The sequence below is a fragment of the Eriocheir sinensis genome, chromosome 39 (genome assembly GCF_024679095.1).
Source record: "Eriocheir sinensis breed Jianghai 21 chromosome 39, ASM2467909v1, whole genome shotgun sequence".
Classification (NCBI taxonomy): Eukaryota; Metazoa; Arthropoda; class Malacostraca; order Decapoda; family Varunidae; genus Eriocheir; species Eriocheir sinensis.
The window spans coordinates 7,606,649-7,633,382 of record NC_066547.1 but is presented as its reverse complement, the minus strand read 5'-3'; positions in this window follow the sequence as shown (position 1 = coordinate 7,633,382).

The following is a 26,734-nucleotide window of genomic DNA, read 5'->3' as shown; positions in this document are numbered from 1 at the left end:
CCGGAGTGGCTAAAGTATTGGTTGCTGTTGTATCTTTTTCCTGGCAAAGTTCTCCTGAGTCGCTGCTTACGGTGGTTTTTAAGGCAAACAGGAGAAACAGGAATCAATGAAAAAATGGAAACACTGGACTCTGCTACAAAATTCAGCCACAATTACGTTGTCTGTGTGTGACGGATTATACGACAGACTGACCAATGCCGTCTGTCAGATTTTTCTCTTAAGTGGCGCGGGGGAGTGGGGCGCGCTGGCTGAGGGGTGACTGAGAGGGCAGGGGGAGGTAAAGGGGGGTTTGTAGGACAAGGGCGAGGGTAGGGGTGAGGGAGGAGCCCTGCATAGGGTTTGATTTTCCCGCGCCTACGATCTCTGGGATGTATTATGTCCTGGTGACCAATGAGGGAGCGTGGAGGACGTGACACCAGGGCCAGGGGCGAGCGCTTCTCCCTCAGGGCCCCAAGTCTGGCCTCCTTTGCCTGTGCTGACAACGTTTATTCCTTCTCCTCGCCCCAGCTCCCCTTGGGCCCTGGATAATCCTGCCGTGGCCCTGCCCTGGCTTTACCGGTGGGATCAAGTGACTTTCTTTGATTCCCAGGAAGACACGCGCCCCCCAAGTGATTTATCCGAGGGCGATAGACTAACAGCGCTCGCTTTGTCTTGTGGCACCTGAGCCCGAGCAGCAATGTTTACGTGTCCCCTCGCCGGCGGGTCAGGAGGTGGTGCTGGGTCAGGTGTTTTGGTGGGTGTCAGGTGGAGCAGCGCTGCTTCCCACGCCGGCTTGTAAGAATCATGGCGCTTGTTGCGCTATGGATTGTGTTTTCTCCGAGATGGACAGGAGGGCAAAGTTAATGGGCGACCCAAGTCCTCGTCAGTGATAATCACGAAGCAACCCACCTGTGGCTCCTGCCAGGTGAGTACGCAATCCACCTGATACCATTAGGATAAATGTATTAGAGGAGTATTTCTATAACATTCGTCAAGATTCTGTCATCTTCATAATTACTGATAACCTGAGAACTTCAGGTATTTCTGTTAAATATATATTGAATTTTCTTTTTTTTTTTATCAAAGATGAATTCAGAATGTTATGTGTGAAATTTCCTTTTGTATGCATACGCCGAAAGTTTCACATAAGAGCCATGCCGCCGCTGCCTAAGCCCCTCCTCCCCGGTGGCCACGCCCCCAGTGACTTATGATAACAAGAAGGCTTGCAGTGAGCTACGTTTCCCTTCCCTTTCCCTTGATCCCAGGAACGCGATTCTGTAGGTAAATCATCAATTGCAGGGTCAGCATGGATGCTGTCCTGCTGGTGACGAGCAGGTATGCTGAACAGTCCAATAAATCGTGCAGACCCCGCGTCCCGCGCCGCTCATTGGCCGTCGTCAGGGAGCGTGTAGTTTATGAACAATCCTTTGAACGCTGATTGGCTGGCCCGACATGTGCGTCTGGGCGGCTCCGCCCACCTGGTTATTTATGACAATAATTTCCCGCTCGGCTCGGGGGCGGGGATCGCCAAACACCGCCGGCTGACACAAACACATGGACGGAAAATGTCACTCCCTTAGCTGACGCAGAGCCTGAAGAATTCTGCAGAGCATCAGGTGCGCCAGCAGCCACGCAGCACCTTTTGGCTGAGATGACGATGACTATTTTTTGTTTGTTTTTACTATAGGGCAATAATTATATTCAGACGTAAACTCAACACTCACAGACTTAGTCAGGAAGTTTGTCACTCAAGCACATGTTCATAGCCAAGCGGAGGTGCCTCAGTTCCATGATAATATCTGAATCTCAGTTTACCACCTACAGTAAAATGTAGTCGTTAAGTAAAGGATATTTCACAATGTTTATTGGTGACCAAAATTTATTTACCAAGCACCGAAGCCTTGCTCAGCTCTGCCTGACAGCTGGTATCTCCTAATGAGGCCCCGCCGCTTCATTATCCCTCGTGTTTGATAACGCTGAGCGTGGAGGCCAAGGCGTGCCCTGGCCCCAGGCAGCAAGGTACACGTGCAGGCCCCGCCTGCCCACACTGCTGCCATCTTTTGGCAACACTGGGCAACGGCGGCACTGGCTTTGGCTACTTTTTTTTATCCGTGTTGTGCATTCATCCCTCCAACAGCTGTGGCACTGTGGCCCGGGGTGCTGGCAGGCTCTCCCCCGCTGACATGGCACCGTGCAGGACGCTATCTTCACGCCTTGCTGTCTCTTTCTAGACATTACGTGCCATTCTATTACAAAGAATGGATTCTGCCAGAGATCTCTTGGTGGACTGTAAGGTCGAGAGTGACCTGAAACTCTGCCTTATTTTAGTCTCTAAGCACACACCCCAGCGCCTGCGTCTTCCCATATTCTTTAATCGACCGGACACGGAACGAAATCACATCAAGTATCGTCGATTCAGAACTTTCGAGGGATAACATCGACGCATATGAAGGGATAGAAGACTTGTACACATGTACACCAACTCAGACCGCTGCTTTAAGTCCACCTAATACATGCCATAGGCTCGGAAGTAAGTCAGAGCGCTAAACCCGCGCCTCAGAAAATGTCAACACATGTCTCCTTCGCCTGGAAACGAGAGAATATCTTGTAGGAAAGCTTTTAGCCAGAATAACAAAGTCTGGACTCAAACTCGCCTGGCAGACTCATTTTCTTTCAACGTTCTCCCTCTCTTCCCCCCCCCCCCTCTCCCCGTCACTCTCACTCGCTCTCTACCAGACGCGTTCGATGGGCGTTCATGGACTCGGCTTAACTGTGTAGGGAAAGACATGATAAATTTTCAATGCAATGAGAACGAAGAATACGCTTATCAGTGAAGAATAAGAACAATCAGCGCAAAAACCACTTAAATCTCAAAATAATGTAGTAGTGTTAGATCCACGGTTTCGAACGCGGCGTCTCTTCCAAAATCAATAGTCCAGAGGATTTCCTGGAGCGCATGTGTGGACGCAGCGTTCCCCTCTCCCCTCGATCCCTCCCTCTTTCTTTCTCTTCCATTTGCCTGGCTAATGTCCATGTTAATCCACTACGATATAAGCAGCGTCCAACAGCCCCCGCGCGACAGCTATGTACCAAGGCAGGGACGGAACCACGGGAAGGGATGGGAAAGAAAAGTGAAAAAGGGAGGGTGTTTACCATAGCCTTCCGCATCGCTGTCCCATTCTCCTTTGTCAGGCCACAGAGCGCGGCCAGGTTTTCTATGAGTGGAGCCGCGCGTCAGATGTGGCCTGGATAGGGAGAGCGGCCCTTTCCATCACCCTCCTCCTCCCTTTCCCTTCCTCTCCTTCTCCTTTCTCCCCTTCCTTCCGCAGTGGGGGTATTAGTGGGGCCCGATTGTAAGGGTTAGCTTTCTCCTGGGTCCTCCCTTTGCCTCGTCCTCCTTCTTTGTGTGTCTTCCTCTTCGCTTCCTTCTTTCTTTCTTCCTCCTGTTGTTGTCAGTGGCTTCCTGGACCGAGGAGCATTTGGGGATATAGTTGAGTTACCCCGGAAAGATGCTTTTTCTCTCTCTCTCTCTCTCTCTCTCTCTCTCTCTCTCTCTCTCTCTCTCTCTCTCTCTCTCTCTCTCTCTCTCTCTCTCTCTCTCTCTCTCTCACACACACACACACACACACACACACACACACACACACACACACACACGTTAATATTTTCATAGCGTTGCCGCCTCATATTTATTTCTTCGTACCCAAAATGTTTGTTGGTAATAGCCTTCCTTCGCGTTTGAGCATTTCCGACTCTGAAGTTATTTGTTTTACTGTTATTTACCTTGACGAAAAAGGCAAAACATTGTTGTAGTTGTAACAGTAGAAGTAGTAGTAGTTGCAGTAGAAGTAGAGGTAGTAGTTGTAGTAGTAGTAGTAGTAGTATAGTAGTAATAATAATAGTAGTAGCAGTAGTAGTAGTAGTAGTAGTAGTAGTAGTAGTAGTAGTAGTAGTAGTAGTAGAAGAAGCTGTAGTAGAAGCGATATTAGTGGTTGTTTATTATACTATATTCGTTGTAATTATAGTAATTATTACCAAAATTATAATACCAATAACAATCGCAATAATAATAATAAATATGCTACTACTACTACTACTACTACTACTACTACTACTACTACTACTACTACTACTACTATTACTACTACTACTACTAATAATAATAATAATAATGATAGTAATAATAACAATTATAATAATGTTAATAACACTAATTGTAATAATTGCTATAAGAAAAAGAAAATTATAGTGATTGTAATTGATAATAACAAAGATAAATAATAATAACGATGTTAATAGTAATGATAATAATAGTAATAAGAATAATAATGATAATAGTAATAACAGTAATAATATAATGATAATGGAATATTTAAAACTTCATTCACTTATTATATAATTTCTTAGGTGAGAAAAGAGAATCATATCATTATTTAGCTCAAAATACCAACTAATGACACTAAATAATTTTCATCTCTCAAGCAATATGTAAAAAAATGAGAGTTAGAGAGAGAAGTCACCGTCCGGGGAACCCTATTTTTCCTTGGTCAGGATCCTAAGAAAACTCATTTCCTAGCTGGTCAAATTGACGAGTCTCAGCGGCACTCAATCTCCATTAAATCTTAATTGTATGCATTGACTCTTGCCTCACCGTCCCTCCCTCTATCTGCACACCGCCCCGCCTCGCCTCCACTCCCTTCACTCCCCGCACTATTATCACGCCACGCCGCCGCCGCCTCGCCCTGGGTACGTGCGGCGTGACGGCGATAGGGAGCAAGGCACACACGCCACACACATGCAAACCGACCCCGGGCAAAGGCATGGTGAAAGCAGCGTGGGTTTAGTATTGCCCTTTGTTGCCGCTCTGACGTGGTGGGATTTAGTTGTTTGTTTAGACGTAGTAGATACGAGGCTCTGTAATATTTCGTAGTCGGAGGTGTGTAAATAAACTCTTGTGGCTCTTTTGATCAGAGATAACATTTAATAAAAAAAATGTCCTGGTTAAAAATACCACGGGGTTCGTAAGCGCTCCCACTGACCCACAACGTTTGTCAACACACTTCACTGAGTCACCGCCTGAATAAAAAAAAACAAAGTAATGATTCTAAACACCAAGTAAAAATGAAAAGAAAAAAATCGCACTGCCCTTTTTTTCAGGTCAAGAGAAAATACCGCCAAACACCGAGACTTGAAAAGCCCCGACGAGAGGGCAGGCCTAAGTAAGCCGAGGAGAGGGAAAAAATGTGGAGAAAAAACTCGTTTGCATCTGTTTAGGTATGCAAAAAAGGGCGACCCATGTATAATATATGAGCCCCACCTCTTTTTGCCCGCCGTCCCCGCCCGCCGCCCACATACACACACTCACCCACCCAAACCACAGCAATGTCCCGCTCTTCAGTTTCATTTATAGGTCACTTAGCCGTTATAATCACAATCGGTAATAAGATCCCAATTACGAGACTTGTTTTAGCTGTATATGTAACGGCACCTTTGTTTCTAGTGTAGTACTAAGGAGTCAGAATTTCCACGTCAGACTTTCGTAAACAGACACCGAAGGATCACCAAATCAACGCGGAATTAATGGGAATCACACAGCTCGTAACACTGCCGCTGCTAAGATAAAACTGACTTATACCATTGTCCGTCTCTCTTCCTCCCGCTCAGGTCTTCTCCATTTTTTACACCTACGCCACAAAAAAATGCAGCTTCATGGTTATTCAAAATATGCTAAAAAAAACATTCTCCGCTATTTTGCCTACACATTTCCCTCAAATTCTGTTTTACTATGCATGAAAGAGGCGGTTCAGCCCGGGTATAGGCCTACGGCGGGGCAGCAGAGAGAGAGAGGGAGAGGAAGAAAAAAACAGACCCACCGCGAAATGAGTTTATTGCCCGAAATTCGCACGGAAACCCACCCGGCAAAAAATAAGGAAGGAGGAAAGGCAGAGAGAGACAGAAAGAGGCAGATGTAATATAACGGGCCGGCGGTGAGGAAAAAAAATCGTGTTGCCGTTTCCCATGTGTTGTTTGTTTTCCTCGTATGTTTGTTTTGCTTTGTTTTGCTGTTAATATAATACGGGTGATTCTTATTTTGCTACATGCTTTTTGGTCTTCATCTTGTTTGTTATATGGCTTGCTCGCGTGTTTGTGTGTTTGTGTGTTTTCTTTAGATGCTGTTCGTTTGGAGGTGTTTTTTTTTTTTACCTTCGAAGTTATATTGGGTGGCGCAAAAAAATGTAGGAGGCCTCAACACACACACACACACACACACACACACACACACACACACACACACACACATTCAAGAATCAAGCAAACAAACATAGGAACATTATTTTAGGAGCAAACATTGAATCAAATAAGAAAAATATCCAATAAATAAACAAAAGAGCTCGCAGCGATTTATTTATACAACATATATTTCAAAGTAAGTAAATTATTTCGATACGTGTAAGCACTCTAAGCGCTCAACGAATATCATTTATATACCATGCGCAATAAATTTATAAAAAAAAACTTATTATACCATGATATTTATATGTGATTAGCTTTGAAGCAGACATCATGCAAGAGTATAAATTCATGGATTATTTCAGTAAATGTTAGTGTTTATTTTATAGATACTGTTCGTAGATGCAATTTTTTTCTAGTTGGATATAGATGTGAGAACTGCAGGACTACATATATGCTTCTTCATAAATATTAATTATTATACTTTATGATTATATGAAACATACTTATTCCTTTTTCATTCATTTTTCAAAATTATAAGTATAAACTACGTAAAAAAAGTCCAACCTATTATATGCCTGCGCTATTAAATGCCTTTCATTATACTCCGCATTGCAGTTATTCAAGCATACTTTTTCTTGTACGTACAAAGGATATTTTTGGCCGAAGAGCAAACCTTTACTCTTGGTTGGTCTCCCCTGAAAGCCTCTCCTCGATAGCATTGACCGTTTTCACTTCCTCTCTTTCCTCCTCCTCCTCCTCCTCCTCCTCCTCCTCTAATACCCCTAGCACCCCTCTTCTCTTCCTCTCTTCAGCCTCCCTCCTCCCGAAGCCCCAGAGGATAGATCCCACGTTCTCTCTTTCTCCCTCCTCCTTCCCTTGCTTCCTCTTTCACTGCGTCTCTCTCTCTCTCTCTCTCTCTCTCTCTCTCTCTCTCTCTCTCTCTCTCTCTCTCTCTGTTTCTTTCGTTTTCTTTCTTTTCTTTCTCCTTTTTTGCTGCTTTCTTTCTTTCTTTCTTTCTTTCTTTCTTTCTTTCTTTCTTTCTCTTTCTTTATTCCCTCCTCGTTCCACTGCCCTTTTAAATAATTTTCTTTTCTTACATTTTTAAGTCTCAATCTTGCTGCAAAGTCTACTTCAAAATGGTATAGTAGTTTATGGTGTATGGTGTATTTATGGTGCATTTGCTCTACTTTCTGCAGTTGCTACGGTAATTCTGTCTTTTGGGTTGCTATTATGTAATTTTCAGTTTTCTTTCTCTGGGGGTAATATTTTTTCTAGGTCTATCTGAACGCCACTGTGTACAATATTCTGCTTATTCGTGCGTCATCTATCTCTCCTCCCTTCTCCATTCACATTCCATCAAGAAACACAGCCAACTCTCCCTCTTCCTGTCCCGTATCTCACCAACCCTCCTCCCTTCTCTCTCCCCCCTCTCGCACTCTCTCTTCCCTCTTCCTGTTCCCTATCTCCCTCTCCCTCTGCTACCCTTCCCCCCCCACCATTATGGAGGCCTGCGCTCTGACTGGTGGAATGGTCGTAAAACTGATCAATATGAGCGGCCCTGCTTACTCCCTTTGTTCGCATTCTGCCACACATTAAAGGTGGAGCTTGATTTCACACCCACGTCTTTCATTTGGACTTCGCGGGGCAGCTGATGAAGACCCCGATGCCATTGTCGCCCGTGCCCTTCGGTTTATCAGGATGCTGTGCCGTGCCATCTATTTCTCTCTCTCTCTCTCTCTCTCTCTCTCTCTCTCTCTCTCTCTCTCTCTCTCTCTCTCTCTCTCTCTCTCTCTCTCTCTCTCTCTCTCTCTCTCTCTCTCTCTCTCTCTCTCTCTCTCTCTCTCTCTCTCTCTCTCTCTCTCTCTCTCTCTCAGCCTCTCTCTCTCTTTCTCTGTCTCTCTCAGTCTCTCTTTCTCTTTCTCTCCGCCACCACCACCACCACCAACAACAACAACAACAACAGCAGCAGCATAGTGGTTCCCAGCGCTCCTAGAGGCAGCTGGATTCTTCAAGCCAAGAGAAGAAAGATAAGATTGTGGGTCGGTCGAGAAAAGAAGAGGAGGAAAAAGAGGAAGAAAAAACAGCAGCACTCCTCAGTTCGGGAATTTTGTTTAGATAAATGCGAGAGTTTTTAAGAAGTTTCCTTGAGTGGTCGATGTGGGTCTTAGCCGTAGCGAAGGAGGGAAGGAGAGATAGAGGAATGGAGGGAAAGGAGAGAAGATAGAGGATGGCAGAGGGGAGGAATAGGAGAGGTTACGTAGGGAGACAGGAGCTGGTGATGGTGGTGATGGCGGTGACGGTGGTGGTTGTGTGGTGGTGGTGGTGGTGGCAGTGGTGTCGGAGGGGTCAATGTCTTTAGGCCTTTCCTTAAATAGAGACGTCGTAGGGAGCTCTTCTGGGGGGGGGGGGGGTAGGAGGTGCATGGGTTAGTCTGTGTATAGGGGGACTCCTGAGTGGGCTTGGGGGAAGAAGGGGCAGGGGGGGGCATTCGTAGATGGAGGAAGGGGGAAGGGGAGGGGCATGATAGGGGAGCATTCGTGTGTTACCAAGGGGAAGTAGCGGGTGGGTTGGCTTCCCTTGGGTTGAGGGGAAGACGAGAGGGGAAAGGCGAGCAGAAAAGTTAAATGTAGGGTTCGATTTGCGTGTTTGTTTGTTTGTTTGCTGTTTGTGTGAATGTGGATGGGTGGGTTTGTGTGTGGTGGGGAATGTGTGTGTGTGTGTGTGTGTGTGTGTGTGTGTGTGTGTGTGTGTGTGTGTGTGTGTGTCTTTGTTCTTTGTGTGTGAGAGAGAGAGAGAATGGTTAATGTGCGTTTAAATAGGCAAGAAAGTGAATAAGTGAGTGAGTAAGCGAGACAATAATAATGAGTATGTGAATATGCTCGAGTGAGTGTGAGTGAGTGCCGGGGACAGGTTGCTAGGGGTGCCTGGCTGGCCTAAGGGGGGAGGGGGGGAATGAGAGGCTTGCTGGGTCGTTGCCAAGGGGATGCTGGGCGGCGCTGAGGCAACGACCAGCACGCAGCATCACACTCCAAGGAACCAGGAACTCGAGAATGCTGAAACGAAAGAGAGAGAAAAGCCTTAGATAAGAAAACATTTTACTGTGTGAGTTTAGATGCCGTAGACTTGAAGAAAGACTTTTTACGCCTCTTTGATTACACGAATACCGACGAACATAAGAAGAAAAAAAATCATGCATATAACAGCTTAAAGAATAATGATCTTCCTGGGAAAATGACAGTAAACATATGAAAAGGAAGAAAAAAACAGACTTAGATGATAATGGTGAATATAAATAAATGAGAAAAACAAAGAATCATGAGCAGTCGCTTTATTTTCTTTAGACAATGTTTCAGAAATTTATTGCTGCTCGTGTTTTGCTTACTGTAATAATTAAAACTCACTATGCCTTGAATTAGGGATGCATAGGAAGGTTCACCCACGTATAAGGAAGGTTTAGAAAAAAGAAGCAAAATGTAAAGACTCTGGAGGGAAGGAGAGGTGACCCAGCACTTCCTATCTCCTCCTCCTCCTCCTCCTCGACTACCAGCATCCTTCCCTCTCCCTCCACCTCCTCCACCTCCCACAGCCTCCCGTTTTCTGTCACTTCACCTGAGCTCCCTCCGTCCTCCTCCCCTCCTCCTCCCTTCCCCAAACCTGATGCCTCTTTCCTCGAATTCCTCCTCTTCCTCCTTCAATGTCTTCCTCTTCTCTGTCTCCTCTCCTTTCCCTTCTACAGTCTTTCTCATTCCTGACGTTCTCTTCCCTGAATTTCTCCTTTTCCTCCTCCACTAAATACCTTCCTTTTCCTCTCTGCTCCTTCTCTCTTTTCCCTTCCTTAGCCTTTCCCATTCCTGACGCTCTCTTCCCTTAATCCCTTCTTCTTTTCCTCTTCTACATATCTTTCCTTTTCGCCTAACCCTTCTCCTTTCCTTTTCTCAGCATTCCCTATTTTTGGCTCCCACATTCCTCCTTCTCCTCTATCCTTACCTTCTCTTCCTCTACACATCTTTCCATTCCGTGCTTCCCTAGACACTTGGTTCTCTCTCACAGCCTCCTACAGTATCAGGGTCACTAGTAGGGGTCAGAGGCTTAGGAGAGTCTAGCCAAACAGATGTCGAGGGATAATGCCGTCCTTCTCTCGCCCCTATCATGAAAGTCAGGCGTGGTGTCGGCAGGGCAGAGGAGAGGAATATAAGGTCGCTCTGGTTCATCAAAGACTGTGGCCGTTGATGTTAGGTTCAGTGTTTTTGTTTGCTTGTTTGTGTGTTTGGTTGCGTTTGTGTGTCTGTGTGTTTGGTTACGTTTGTGTGTTTGTGTGTTTGGCTACGTTTGTGTGTTTATGTGTTTGGCTGCGGTTTTTTTTCTTTGTGTGTGTATGTGCAACAACAAGATAAAGCAAAAATATTAGAGAACTATTTCCTCTATGCATCTCTTAATTGCCTTTTCACGCAACTTCGTTCACTGCAGTCGCTTTTTTGGCATCTTATTTTCATTTATTTATTTATTTATTTATTTATTCTCTCTCTCTCTCTCTCTCTCTCTCTCTCTCTCTCTCTCTCTCTCTCTCTCTCTCTCTCTCTCTCTCTCTCTCTCTCTCTCTCTCTCTCTCTCTCTCTCTCTCTCTCTCTCTCTCTCTCTCTCTCTCTCTCTCTCTCTCTCTCTCACTTTGCCGTTTCTTGGGGTGAGTCATGCACCTCCATTCCTCCTGGCGAGGGGAGCGCGGCGCCCTCCCTCCCTCGCCTTCACACACACTCCCCACGTCACCGCCAGACACACTCTCCTCCGGCCATTAGTCATCCATTACCATTTTGTCCGAGCGTTTGGTCTGATCGGCTCCCATTCCACGCCGCTGCTCCTTACGGCCGCATCCATCACTCCCTCTTCCACGGCACAATGGTCTCATTCTCTCGCCTCTACCCATATCCATTTCCTCTCTGAACCATCCCCCTCACTCACTGGACTGCCCCTCACTCAAAAGAACCTCCCCTCTTCCCCAGACCACTCCCACGGGCACTTAGCTCCTCCTCTCCCCTCCCCTGGTCACTCCCTTCAAATCTGCCGGAGTGGTTCTCTTACAAAAACATATATTAACTCCTCGTGTTTGGCTGCTTCACGGCGCTTTGAGGCGGGAGAAAACTCTGAGTCTGGTTGTTGTGAATAAATGATTGCCTTTGTAGGTCCAGTTCTTGTTTATTGAAAGAGCATAATAAACTTTGCAGCTTCTTTAGCTTAAAGAAGTACCTTTCTTAACACATATCCTAATATAATCATTCTTGAGTCCTATATTTTTAAAGTACATATATATATATATATATATATATATATATATATATATATATATATATATATATATATATATATATATATATATATATATATATATATATATATAATTCTTAGAATAATCGTTGCAGGCATAATATTACTGGTTTCACTGCATTAACATCACATACTGTTGACTATATTGGACGAGCTACTATGAACCGTTTTCTCACGTACTCCGAACGGCCATTAAAATATTTTCGAAACATTGAGAGACCTGGAAGTGTACCATTAATGTCTCCTGAAGCCATAATAATAGTAGTAGGATGCAGGTATCGGCAAGGAGTTCCTGATCCCATCTCGGTCCTAGAGGAAATGCCTCCGCCTCCTTTCATTGCATTCTGTCCCGCGAGCTGCCCTCTGCCTCTCGGCGCGGCAGGGCGTCCTAGCGCCTGGAGGGCAGCGGCTAGAGCAGGCGGCCGCTACCTCTCGGTCCTCCATAAATGGCTCTCTTACTGCTCTTAAATCTCCTTCTAACCAATTGTAATTTCCCGTTTCAAGACAGCATGAGTATAAGCACACCCTGATGGTGCCGTGGGACAAGTGGAGACTCGACACCCTCTTAGACGGCCCTCAACACCACCCTTCTCGCGGCGTCATTAGTCTCCCTTAGAGGTGTTGAGTGCAGGGCCGCGACGTGCATCTCCGGCGCCAGGACTCGGCGCCGCCGCCGCCGCCGCCGCCGCCGCCGCCGCCGCCGCCGCCGCCGCACACTGGAAGCCGCCTCTCCGCCTCGCAGGAAGCAGGAGTCGCGCTTGACGAGTACTTTTATTTACCTGTGTCCTCCGAGTCACTACAAGTGTAAGTTCGGTTACTGCTTCCCTATATAATATCAATGTCACTTTTGTGACTAAGAAAATTCATTTCCTATGTAAAATTTATCACACATCTTAAAATAATCATCATTTGTCAGTATTTCATTGTAATTACGAAGGGACAAAACGCACTGTCCAAAATTTTATTATCACGACGAGATGTGACGTGTAGTAATTAAGTTATTACCAGGTAGCCTGAGTATCAACACCCTGCAGAGGACCGGCAGGATGTCAACACGTGCTTTATGGCCCAGTTTTGGTGTTCCATCGTGCCTCTCGGTATTATCATAGATAAGGAACCCGTTTGGCGACATCTTTTTCCCGCTACCGATGCAGACCCGGAAGTGTCGAGCGAGGCAGTTTATGGCGTGCTAACGAGGGGCATTGGGCGCCCCGCCTTCCTTGGGGCGCCGCCGCTGCCGCTCCTTAGAGAAAATAACAAAAACTCTTGATTACGGCTTATTACGAGGTGTTGATGGCGGCGTAGATGGTTCGCGCGCGTGTTTGCATGGAATCCCATCTTATGTGACATTTACACTTGCACAGCTTCCCTTGTTCTATAAACGGCCGGTGGCCAGGTGCAATAAAACGTTTACGACGCCGGTTATGTATCGTAAAACGGTCGTTACTTAGGTTACTGCTCTCTTACGTCACTTTGTTACCCATTTCGTCATAACCTGGCCGTGACGTCACAGCCATGATGTCACCGATGTTGCATAACACTTGTCACGTGGTTTTGGCTCGTTAACGAGGACACCTGTTTCGGAGGCCGACCCGTTTTCTTTAGGTACGAAGTCAGGCTGGCCACGCCGCCAGCGGCATTAAACTTTTTTTTCGTGTTTTCGTTCCTCGTCTGGGGACTTTTAACATTTTATGAGCCATTTTATTTTTAACGATCTGGTGTTGTTGGAGGCTTTGTTTTTACTGCGATGCGTGCTTTATGGCACATTTACGACCTGGTAAGTTTCAGGGTCAAGGTCGCGGCCTCCCGGGCGTCAGCTGGCCGCCACGCTGACTCCTGGCGGCGACGAGGCTCCCGGCCCGCGGACCCACCTGTGGCGGCCGCGCCCCATACGCCTCACACTCTTCTGCTGACTTCGATGAACTCAGCGATACTTTTCCTTTTGCTTCGAGGGACATCTGATTAACGCTTTATATCGTCACGTTAATTAAACAACTGTAATAACTCTCAATTTAACGACTTTGCCAAACACCTGCTGAGGCAACAGGTGGAAGGGTGCATGACCGGTGTTATGTATACTTTTTTGAGGATTTTTTTAATCTTAATTGCTAAAGATGATCACAACCTTGAGGCTACAAATATACGCAAACTACCATGCAAGTCGAATATTTGACATGTTTGTAGAGAAATAAGCTGTGGATGACAGTGTATATATATATATATATATATATATATATATATATATATATATATATATATATATATATATATATATATATATATATATATATATATATATATATATATATATATATATATATATATATATATATATATATACACACACACACACACACACACACACACATACACACACACGTGTATGGGATATTAAATGTAATGCAATTAGTGCTTGACTTACTCACCGTCGGTGAAGGAATAAAAATCTTGTAAAAATACAACGCAGTCGAAGAAAAATGATATACAATTAGATTATTTAAAAAAAAAAAAAACGAGAAATGATGGATAGCTGCAATAATTATGAAGGCGTAGCTTCATATGGTTTGGAAATATCTCGTGAAATAATAACATTAATTATGACAGCTCGAGCATTACATCTCTACGGACGGGAGGGTTATGGGTTGGTGTCAGGTCTCTAGACAGTTCAAGGGCACACAAAAAACAAACATTAATAAAAAAAAAGCCCGCTACTCACTGCTCCTAAAAAGAATCCAAAGAGGTGGCCGAAAGATAGGTCAGTTTCGGGAGGAGAGTTGTCCTGATTCCCTCTACAGTGCCTACAGTGTATCTTCTGTTGGTTACAGTGCATTACCATTCTATTAGAAGAGGAGATAAAATGTGTTTGTTGCATCGTTTCTCTGTCCCTCTCTCTGGCTGTGGTCCGCCATTTTGTGAGTGAGTAGCCTGGGCGCGAGCACATGGCGCCGCCGCCGCTCTCCGCTGCTGGTCGTGGTGGTGTGTAATTATTGGTGGTGCCCCGGCCCGGCCACTGCTGGCGAGGGGGAAGCTTCTGCGTGGGGCTCGGCGGTGCAGGAGTGTGCATGGATGGCGGCGGGGCAGCGGGGCAGCGGGGCCGCGTCCTGACCGCTGGACCCAGCCTGGCGAAGCTGTAGCTGTTTGGGAACGGTTTGTCTGTTTCCTGCTGCTGCTGCTTGTTGTTGGCTGCCAAATTACTGTAATGACAGGAGCCGCTCTGTGACAAATGACGGTCCTAGGACTGAAAGCTGTTAACATCCAGGAAGTACGCTTGAAGCAACTAATTTGTGATTATAGTAATTTTTTCCTCCATTTTAGTGTTCAGCCTCATGAAAGTTTCTCAGGCACCGGATGCAATGTTATGGTGATTCTATAACTATTGTTTGCAATCCGCCTTGCATTTGTGATGTCCGTTTACAGTCATATTCCTTCTGTTAACTTCCTAATTGTCTATATAGTTTTCCTTTCCTTGACTGTGCTGTCATCGTCCATCACTAGATCAACATTTATAAAATAATCCCTGCATAATGTTATTGTTTGGATCGATACCAAATATTCTTTTCTTCAACAAGTTTTAATTAATTCTTACCATAAAGTGAAGAGAGGGGTTGGCGCTCCCTGCCCGAGTGGGTCTTGTTGCTGGAGACCCAGCAGTGTTCCATATCCTCTCATTGCTTCCTCCCTCGCCTTAGCTGGCACGCCTCATTTCCTATTTCCCTTCAGCAGTTTTGATGATTAGATTCTCACGATAGGGCGCCGTGAAGGAGGATTTGGAGGGTCAATGCGTCTCTGTGATGGGCGCTGCAACAACCCCTCGCTCGCGCTGCAGGCGGTGATGTATAGGCGGCAGGTGATGGACACACCAACACAGCCCTTTACGGCCCTCATGTGCCTGTCGTCCCCCTGTGAGGGTTGGGTCCAGTGGAACGGCGCCCCAAGCTTCACGGCAGCGACTGCCGCCACGCACCCGCTGCCGATGCCGCGGTGCGTCCGCCGCGTCTGGGAAAGGCTGCGATCCACAAAGTGCCGTGGCCAGGAACGGGAGTGGACACATCTGGATATGAATAAATAGTTAAATATGATATATATATATAGATAGATATATATATATATATATATATATATATATATATATATATATATATATATATATATATATATATATATATATATATATATATATATATATATATATATATATATATATATATATATATATATATATATATATATATATATATATATATGACTAGAACATACAGTGAAATAGTTCATTATCGAAATAGTTTAACACTGTATTTCATTAATGTGAAAATGGAACCAGTAGATGGATGGAAGTGTGGAATCAAGAATCGCAGTTCTCTTTTCAAATTTTCTTATAAATATTTATTGTGTGTGTGTGTGTGTGTGTGTGTGTGTGTATATATATATATATATATATATATATATATATATATATATATATATATATATATATATATATATATATATATATATATATATATATATATATATATATATATATATATATATATATAAGAGGACTGATAAGTTCTGACATACTAAGAAAAAGGCAGCTGTACTAGAAAGTAAAAGGACGGGTCGTATCTCGATGGACCTTATTTTCTCCCATGCGGGGTGTGCACTGCGATATCCTTATAAAGACCAGCTTACTTAACCCTAACCCTTCGCTGTCACATATTTTTCTTAAGCAATAGTATAAAAAGAGAAGTTAAATTTGAATGTATTTTTTAACACTTTCTCCGTGTACTTGTGATGCATCCCTCCTCTGGTTTGAGTCACCGAAGCTGTGCCGGCCTCAGGTCGTTGAGGAGACGCCAGGGTGTGTAAGGGCGAGTGGGCGGCGGCGGGTGTGAGTCAGGCTGACACCCGACACCCCCGCACTGCGGCACGGGATGGCATATGCTGGCGGCCGCTGATTACGGGTATCTCGCCATCAGGACGTAAATCACTCACAAGTTTATGGCTCTCTTCTAGGGGTAGACGAACTGAAGAGGGAAACAGACACACCACCTCAGGAAAGTAACACTAGGGTCGCTTGGCTTAAATTATATGTACCATTTAATATATATATATATATATATATATATATATATATATATATATATATATATATATATATATATATATATATATATATATATATATTTTCATGCTTCAATTTGCGATTTGCCTCGGTAAAAATGAAAGTTTAGGAACAGTAGCATTGATTCAAGCTTCAATGAAATTTCCGATAAACAGGAAATGATAATAGTAGGCCAATGTCCTTCTGAGGGAGTTGTATAGTTTGCACGGTGAAGGTGTGAGAAGTGTGAGGTGTGCGGCGATTTGAGTTTTTTGAGACCTCTTTCCGCATAAAAGTATAATAAAATAATTACTTGTTTTCCTAAATAATATTTATATTGTGATTATCTGTAAATAAAGATTTTTGATTACTTTTATATTTACCAGAAGAAAAGTCATGTATTTATTACGATACAACGTATAATTATATTTCATGAAGTTTTGATGCACATTATTCTAGGTTCATTTACTTGCTTGCTATAAAACTCTTACTTGTGCTTTATTTAAGAATCATTGCATTTTATTACATTATTGTCGTGTTTCAAACTTCATTAAATATTAAATTAGTATGTCAGTTTATTTCAATATTTTGTTTTCCACTGGTTTTGCTCCTTAATATTCAACTTCAACTCCTGCGTTGCCTTTCTTTCTCTTCCTCCCCGTGCCCGCTCTGTTGTCTAACTTTAACGTATTTCACCCTTCATCTCTTCCCCATTCTCCGTCTCTCTCCCCGATTATCTTTGCCACTCTCCTTTCTCCCATCCTCCTTCCCTCCCTTCTTTTCCCTCCTGGTGCGTGGTCTCCTTATCTCTTCCACTCTGAAAGGTCGCACATCCTCCCCCTGCTCCCCTCCTCCCCCTTCTTCCCTTCGCGTCTGTAAGTCGTTATGTGGATTTTGTCATTATCAGCAGCGGCGGGACAGGGTAAGACGAGGAGGGAGGGAGGGAGAGATACGAAGGGGGAGAGGGAGAGAGAGGTGAGAGATAATCGTGATAGCCTGCACCTCCCTCCACCAATCCCCTTTTACCCTGTTTTTTCTTCATTTTCTTTATCTCCCTTTTTCTTCTTTTCTTTCTCCCTCGTCGTGCATGCTACCCTTCCTTCTCCTCCTCCTTTTCCACCTCCCCTTCCCTTTACTCTCTCTCTCTCTCTCTCTCTCTCTCTCTCTTTTCAAAACGCGTATATACACTTAAAAAGATAAGCTAAAGAAAGAAAGGAAAAAAAAGAGTCAAAAAGAATGGAAGAGAGAGAGAGAGAGAGAGAGAGAGAGAGAGAGAGAGAGAGAGAGAGAGAGAGAGAGAGAGAGAGAGAGAGAGAGAGAAGGGCAGGGTATCAAGGGGTTCGTGTCAAGGCGAGGGCAGGGGACGAGGCAGGGTACGAAGAGTATACGTATGGGGTGGCAAAGGGGGTGTGCGAGGAGGGAAGGGGGGGAGAGGGGTGGCCTTCGTTGGGCTCAGGCAGGTGTTTGGGGGTATGTGTTACTCAATGAAATGAGAGGAAGAGAAGAAGAAGAAATAAAGAGGAAAACGAAAACGTAGGAAGATGAAAGAAGAAAAAGAGGAATGAAATAGAGGAAGAAAAAAGAATAAGAAATGAAGAAAAAATGGGAAGACAGAAAATTAGGAAGGAAGGAAGGAAAAGAAAGAAAACTGAAAAAGAAAATTAAGTAGAAAGATGAAAGAAAAGAAAGAAAAGAACAATATGGAGAACAAAAAAAAAGATAAGAGGAAAAATGAAAAGACAGAAAATTAGAAAACGCGACTCTTTTGTTCCTCATAATCTATAATAACAAAAAAAATAAACAACAACAAGTCTTTGAGCTATGTGCAATTTTTCTTATTATTTTGTGTTCCATTAAAATTTTCACTCGGTTTAAGAATTCAGTTACGAAGAAGAAAAAGTGAAAAGGAGGAAAGAAGAAAAGAAAAACTATAGGAAAAGGATAAAAAAAGAGGAAAGAGATGACTGTAATGAAATAAATAATAAAAGGTGAAAGAAAAGGATTAAAAAGCAAATGATGAAAAGGAGAAATGAAGAAGAAAAAAAGAAATTCCACTTGGCTTTAGGTTTTATAAATATTCTTTTTTTCTTGATATTCTCAGTAATGTTAAATGCAACCTTCCAAAATCAAAATGATTAGGAAAAAAATATGAACAGGAGAAAAGAAAAAGAAAAGAAGAACCTCCACTTGGCTTTAGGTTTTATAAATATTCCTTTTTTCTCGATATTCTCAGTAATGTTAAATGCAAGCTTCAAAGAATGTTTAGTCGACGGAATAACAAAACAAAACAAAAAGGGTTAGACGTTTAAAAATAGCCCAAAAGTAACAACCCTGATAATTGGCCTTCCTCATAAAGCAAAGTTAATGTACAAAGAGGATCGTAAACTCATTATTGGACATATTTACAGCCCCTGAAGTACCGCAGCACCTGCCGTCATTATGGTGTTTACCTGTTACCTCTTTATAGCTTTGTGGCAGTTACCTGTATATTGCAGTGCGGATATTATTAACTACAGGCTGTTGATGGACACGCAGCGCTGCAGCAAACGCACACACTCGAGGTTAAAAAGGAGACGAGGAAGAAAAAGAGAAGAGGAACAATGGTAATAATAATAATAATAATAATAATAATAATAATAATAATAATAATAATAATAATAGGAAGAAAACGAGAAGAGGAAAAAAAAGAAAAGATATAGGCAAAGGAAAACAGTAGAATAGAAAGAGGAAGGAAAAATGATTATGATTAAGCAAATAGGAAAAGGTGAAAAAAGCTTAAGAAGAAAAGAAAGATGAAAAAGAAGAGGAAGAGAAGAAGAAGACGAAGAGGAAGAAGCAGAAAAATAATAGTAATGATGATGATGATAATAATAATAATAATAATAATAATAATAATAATAATAATAATAATAAGAAGAAGAAGAAGAAGAAGAAAAGAAGCAGAAGCAAAAGAAGATGAAAGTAAAGAAAAAGGAATAAGAATAAGAAGAAGAAGAAGAAAACAAGAAGCTGAAGCAAAAGAAGTAGAAGAAGAAAAAGAAGATGAAAGAAAAGAGGAAGAAGAAGAAGAAAAAGGAGAAGAAGAAAAAAGAAGAATTAGGAAAAGAGGAAAGAAGAAGAAGAAGAAGATGATGAAAAAGAAGATGAAAAAGGAGAAGGAGAAGAAGAAGAAAAGGAGTAGTAATATTGCTAAGAATAAGAATAATAAGAATAAGAATAATAATGACAATAATGGAATAAAACAGCAACAACAACAACAACAACAACAACAATAACAGTAAGTAAAATATAAGAAAGAAAAAAAAAGTAGAAGTAGCAGTAGAAGGAGAATGAAGAGGATGAGGAGGAAGAGGAGGATCAGAAGGAGAAGAACGAGGAGGCTGTATTGCTATAGACTTAGAAACAGCAACGAGGGCCTGATAGCGAGGATCGTTTAGGCCCAGCCACCCGCCTCACCCTTGGCAGCTCGTCCTCATCCCCGTCAGTGCTACCCGCCAGACGCCCTAAGCCCCTCTTGAGGACCCACAAGGAGGGAGTGGAGTGCGTTTATGCGTGCGTGTTTACCTTCTGTGTGTTTATTAGAGTCTTCGGAGTCTCGTTTGCCCCCGCCGGAGAGGCTGTAGGAGGGGGTCGAGGGCTCATTACATAGGCCAGCCAGGGACTTCCACAGCCGCCTCGGGAGCTTGTAAAGTAACGTGATAAATAAAAACTCTTCACAACCATTGGGTGTTGCAAAAAATATCGTCTTCTCCCATTGGGCAGTGCTATCATGAGCGTCTCTCTAAGTGTATGATTGGACGGAGGGCGAGAATCTTCCTCCCCATTGGCTGCTGCCCTCAACTAATAACACGTTCTATTTTTTTACGAAAGTCTTCAGCTAAGGTGCGTAATTTGTGAATGAAACGAGACAGGTGGGAATCCAGGTGTCAATTACAAGCATTAATGGGGCGGGTTCCTGGCCAGGTGGGCGGCCGGGCCAGGCCAGACGGGGAGACTCCAGAGGCTTTTTCTCTTCGTTTTCATGAGATTAAAGTGCCCTGAGGAGCTTTTAATTTTTCAGGGAGATAAAGAGTTGAACCGTAACACGTCTTTGGGAAATTATTATATCATTGTTTAGAAAATATTATTTGACGATATTTTCTTTTTTCTACTTACTCAAGACAAAAACAAGGATGTAAACTTGAAAATCTGGAAAAGAATTCAACGAACTCGTAGAAAAAAGAAGAAGAAATGAACGAGAACAGGAGAAACTGGTGACGCTGAAAATAAATAGGAACTGTGTGTGTGTGTGTGTGTGTGTGTGTGTGTGTGTGTGTGTGTGTGTGTGCGTGTGTGTGTGTGTGTTTCTGTATATGTGTGTATATTATATATATATATATATATATATATATATATATATATATATATATATATATATATATATATATATATATATATATATATATATATATATATATATATATATAAATGGTTTATTATATTTTTTTTATTTAAATTAGCAATCCTTCAATGTCATAGCAAATGACACGCATTCTTTTTTAACAAAGAAACACACACACACACACACACACACACACACACACACACACACACACACACACACACACACACACACACACACACACACACACACACACACGAACATTAACTCACCTACAACATTGTCGTCAAAAGTGAAGTCATTGCATTTTATGTCATATTACGTCTGCTTTATTCTTTTCACGGACGCGTGACATTTTCTTTTACATCCTGTCCTCCGGCGCGTAATAAAACAGCGGCGTGTTCCGTAATTCCTCCGCGTCGTGCTTGTGCCGCGTATGCCGGACGTAAACCCTGGAGGAGGAGCCAGACAATGAGCCTGTTACATATTATTTTGTTATTTGTTCTTTTGCTTCTAGAAATAATATATATATATATATATATATATATATATATATATATATATATATATATATATATATATATATATATATATATTTAAAGGTTATTGTTACTTTTTTTTATTATTATTGTTATTTATACATTGTTTCTATTAATGTTATTATCATTAATCATATTATGTTATGCCTATTGTCTTAAGTATTATGAACATTATCACTATTATTATCATTATCTTTATCATCATTATTATTATTATTGTTACATTGTTACAATCATTATTGATGTAATAATATAATAATAATGATAATATTAATAATAATGATGATGACAATAATAATAATAATAACACACACACACACACACACACACACATAATATAAATAATAATAGTAACAATAATGATACTAATTATTATAATAATAATAATATTTTTTTTATGATTATAAGCAGTTATTATTATTATTATTATTATTATTATTATTATTATTATTATTATTATTATTATTATTATTATTATTATTATTATTATTATTATTATTATTTTATTATTATTACTTCTGGACAGAGTGGAGTCTAAGGCTCTTCGTCTCATCAGCTCTCCTCCTCCTACTGATAGTCTTCTACCTCTTAAATTCCGCCGCGATGTTGCCTCTCTTTCTATCTTCTATCGATATTTCCACGCTGACTGCTCTTCTGAACTTGCTAACTGCACGCTTCCCCACCTCCCGCGGCCCCGCTGCACACGACTCTCTACTCATTTTCATCCTTATACTGTCCAAACCCCTTATGCAAAAGTTAACCAGCATCTTCACTCTTTCATCCCTCACGCTGGTAAACTCTGGAACAATCTTCCTTCATCTGTATTTCCTCCTGCCTACGACTTGAACTCTTTCAAAAGGAGGGTATCAGGACACCTCTCCTCCCGAAATTGACCTTTCTTTCGGCCACCTCTTTTGATTATTTTTTGGGAGCAGTGAGTAGCGGGCTTTTTTTTTTATTATTATTATTTTTTTTTTGTGCCCCTGAGCTGTCTCTTCTGTAAAAAAAAAATCATCATCATCATTATTATTATTAATGTTGTTGTTGTTATTATTGTTATTGATATTAGACTATTATTAATATTGATTAATTATTATTATTATTATTATTATTATTATTATTATTATTATTATTATTATTATTATTATTATTATTATTATTATTATTATTATTATTATCATTAATATTATTATTATTTTATCATTAAATTTATCATTGATTTTGTTATTGATTTTATTATTATTATTATCATTACAGTCATTATCAATAGTTTCTGCTGCTCTGGTTTATGCTATTTTATTAACATCGTAGTTATTGTTATAGTTCCCTCCATCATTTCCTGCACACTCACGCTGCGAGAGTTTTTACCATTACCTCTGAGAGAGATTTTGTCATAAAGGAACAAGAAGGGCCGGGGCGGGACAGGTGCCGCGAGGTTTATTGCCCGGGACGAGGGATTGTCGCGGCTCAGGGCGGCGGAGGCGGGTCGTGGGGCTTGAATTATACGAGACGGGACGTAAAGGAAGAGTCATGCACGGCTGTTACTCGGCCGCCTCATGACGGCGGTGTCTCAGACATGACTCACGGCACAGACACCCACACTGTTGTTGTTGTCAGTCCTGTACGTATTACCATCAGATGAGGGACAGAGAAATGCTTTCAAGGAACAGCAAATGTTCAGTCGTCTGGGTTAGAAATTAATATTTCTTGGAAGCTGTACCTCTTCAAGTGTTTCCATATGCATTGAATGATTGCTATGAGTTTATGGAGTGTATATATATATATATATATATATATATATATATATATATATATATATATATATATATATATATATATATATATAATTCTAGAGAGAACACTGAAGCCTCAGAATTCACCTCTCTCCATTTCTAACTCTCATTTATTTTATATTTTGGTATAAAAAACTCCAAGGAAGCATGAATTTCACGCGTCCTATGGCACCTGAATCATCCTCATGTCTTCCCGGCGGCGGCCAGACGGGGCGTGAGGGAGCAGCGATTGAGGTAGGAAGGCGGCTTTCACACCCTTCGGTTACAGGGCGGCAGGAGGGGTCGGTGAGGGTGATCCTGGGGGAGGCGGCGGCATGTAGGGCCCCGGGGCTGATGACTCCCGGGCGCCAGGCAGGATTTGGTGACTCTCCGCAGGATCACGGGGATTAACGAGGATGACTGGCGCGTTTTTCGTCCAGGCTTCTTCGTGGCTCGCTGCCGAGGCGTGTATCTATCAAGGGCTTTTTTTTAATCCGTCGAAGAACTATTTATTTAGTTAAATATGTTTCCTCTCTCCCATCTCTTTCTACATCATCATTATTTTCATCATTACCTTCACCTCCTCCTTCTCCTCCTCCTCCTCATCATCATCATTTTGATCATCATTATCATAATCGTAATCATCATCATCACCAGTGTCATCATTAGCATCATCGTCATAATCATCATCACCATCTTCCTCGACTGTAGCATCAGTAACATTATTAACAACAATTGCAAAAGCGGCAGAAGCAGCTTTTTCTTCGTCTTTTTCTTCTTTTCCTTTTTTGTTATTATTATTATTATTATTATTATTATTATTATTATTATTATTATTATTATTATTATTATTATTATTATTATTATTATTATTATTATTATTATTATTATTATTATTATTATTATTATTATTATTTTATTACTCTTTGATCGTCTTCTTTATCACTAGTAGTACGAGCAATAATAAGAGTAGTAACTCATCTGTTTAAAGAAGATGCAGTACGTACTAATACTAGTAGTAGTAGTAGTAGTAGTAGCAGTAATAGTTTTAATATTAGTGTAGTAGTAGTATACGTACTGTAGCATTACTAATGAAACTAATAATTAGTAGTATGAGTATATAGTAGACAGAGCGAAGTAGCAGGAGTAGATGTAGCATTATGGTTTAGAGTAACTTTAAAAACACTTAAAATGAGGGCGCCTTACTTGCTGCTTCAAAACAAACTCCACCAAAAACAAACAATTAAAGAGAGCCACAATTGTTGGCGGAGGTTGTTACGTGTACGCTGTCTTTAGAATCACTGTCCTTCCAGCGCACGGCGAGGCGACAAAGGCGGAACACAAGTATGCCGCCTAAACCCTGGCGTACTGTACCCGAGGAATCCACGAGCACTGAAATAAAACTCTTGGTATTTCAAAACAGGTATTCCGGAGGGACGAGACGCTATCTTGGTGTGTTCCTTACGCGGGGGTCGGGGGAAGGGGAGGGCACGGCCGGGGGATGGAGAGGGGGCTTTAGGGGGAGGAAAGGGAAGGAGGGGATAGTGGGAGAAGGGGAAAGTCTTGGAACTCATCACAACAAATCAAATGTTTGGAGCGTTACGGCGGCGGACGGCGGGAGATTATTTTGTGTAAGAGTGATTTAAAGGGACTTGTTCTGACAGGCGGGGGAGGTCAGGGCGTCTCTCCCCGCCGCCTCTCCCCACGCTCCCTCCTCTCCTCGTTATCCCTCCCTCCCTTCCTTATTCCTCCCTTCCTTCCTTCTTCATCTTTCTCCTCTTCTTTCTTCCTTTCACTTCATTGCTTTATCTTTCCTTGCTCCTCCCTATCTATCTTTCTTTCTCTCCTTTCTCGTCTCTATCTATTTCTTTCTTGCTTTGTTTTTTATCGGTTTCTTCCTTCTCACTTTTTCTCATTTCTTTTACCTATCTTTCTTTCTTTCTTTCTCTTCCCTTCCTTCTTCATCTTCGCCCTTCTGCATTTTAGTTCATTGCGTCATCTTCTATTTTCCCTCTCCCTTCCCTCCTTCATCATTCTCTTCCTTTTCCTTTTTACTACATTGCTTCACCTTCTCCTCCCTCCGCCTCCCATTCTTCCTTCTTCCTTACACCCTATTGCCTCATCTCCTCCTCCTCTCTCCTTCTCCCATTCTTCTTTTTCCTTCTCCCTTTCTCTCCATTGCTCTATCTTCACTTCCTCAGTCCTTCTTCAATCCTCCCTTCTTCCTTACACCCTATTGCCTCATCTCCTCCTCCTCTCTCCTTCTCCCATTCTTCTTTTTCCTTCTCCCTTTCTCTCCATTGCTCTATCTTCACTTCCTCAGTTCTTCTTCAATCCTCCCTTCTTCCTTCCTTTCACTTCATTGCTTCATCTTCTCCTTCCTCCTTCTCTCATACTTCTTTCTCCTTCTTTCTCCCTTTCACTCCACAGCTTTATCTTCTTCCTCCTCCCATCCTCTTTCTTTCTTCTCCCTTTCACTACATTGCTTCATCTTCTCCTCCTCCTCCTCCCTCCCTCTCCTATCCTTTCATCTTCCTTCTCCTCTTCCTTCTTCATTTTACTCCATTGCTTCCTCTTTTCTTATCTCTCCTCCCAGTTTTCTCTATATCATTTTGCTCGCCAGCATTTAAAATTTACCCGAGGAATATATATTTTTTGCATGATATTTCTTACATTTTTACTACTACACTCATGGGGACGAGACTTTCCTCTTTTCATTATTAATTCCGTTCTTATTATCCCTTTCCTTAAGCCTTGTCTCGTAGCTAGCGTTCATCCTCTCTCTTCTTCGTCCTGCTTCGTCGTTCTTCGCCCGATTCCTCCCCTCCACCACCACCGCCACCACGAGGAGTTGCCCAGCCCCTTCCAGCTCCCTCCAGCATCCAGTTTTTGTGGCCCCCCACGAGGGTGTTGCACTGGGCGAGGGGCGGCCGCATTCTGGGTGTCAGGCGGCGAGACACACTGCCGCTCGCTGAATATTTCATTAACCTAGGGAGGGAGAGCCTTGAAATTTGGGACTTGCTTAATTTGGGGAAAAGTTTCAAAGGCCTCGGCAGGACGGCGCGTTACGCTGAGACAGGAATTGGGAGAGATGGAGCCCCGTAGGAGGTAAAAGGAGGAAAAGAATAGAGAAGTGAGGAAAGAGAAAAGGTGGAGGAGGAGAGAAGATTGGATATGGTCTGCCTGTGTGAAGGGAAGAAGGAATATAACAATAGAGGAAGTTGATGATGAATTGAAGGTGAAGGGAAGATAATGCCAGGGAATTGTCAGACATCACGTGGAAAATAATATCCACATAAAACTACACGAAACATCAAAACTTATGATTAAAACGACTCACGAAGAAAATGCTCTAACACCGTATGCAGGAAAACAGGTGAAAATTACACGTCTCTAAATAACGGAAGTCCTTACCTCATATACGACT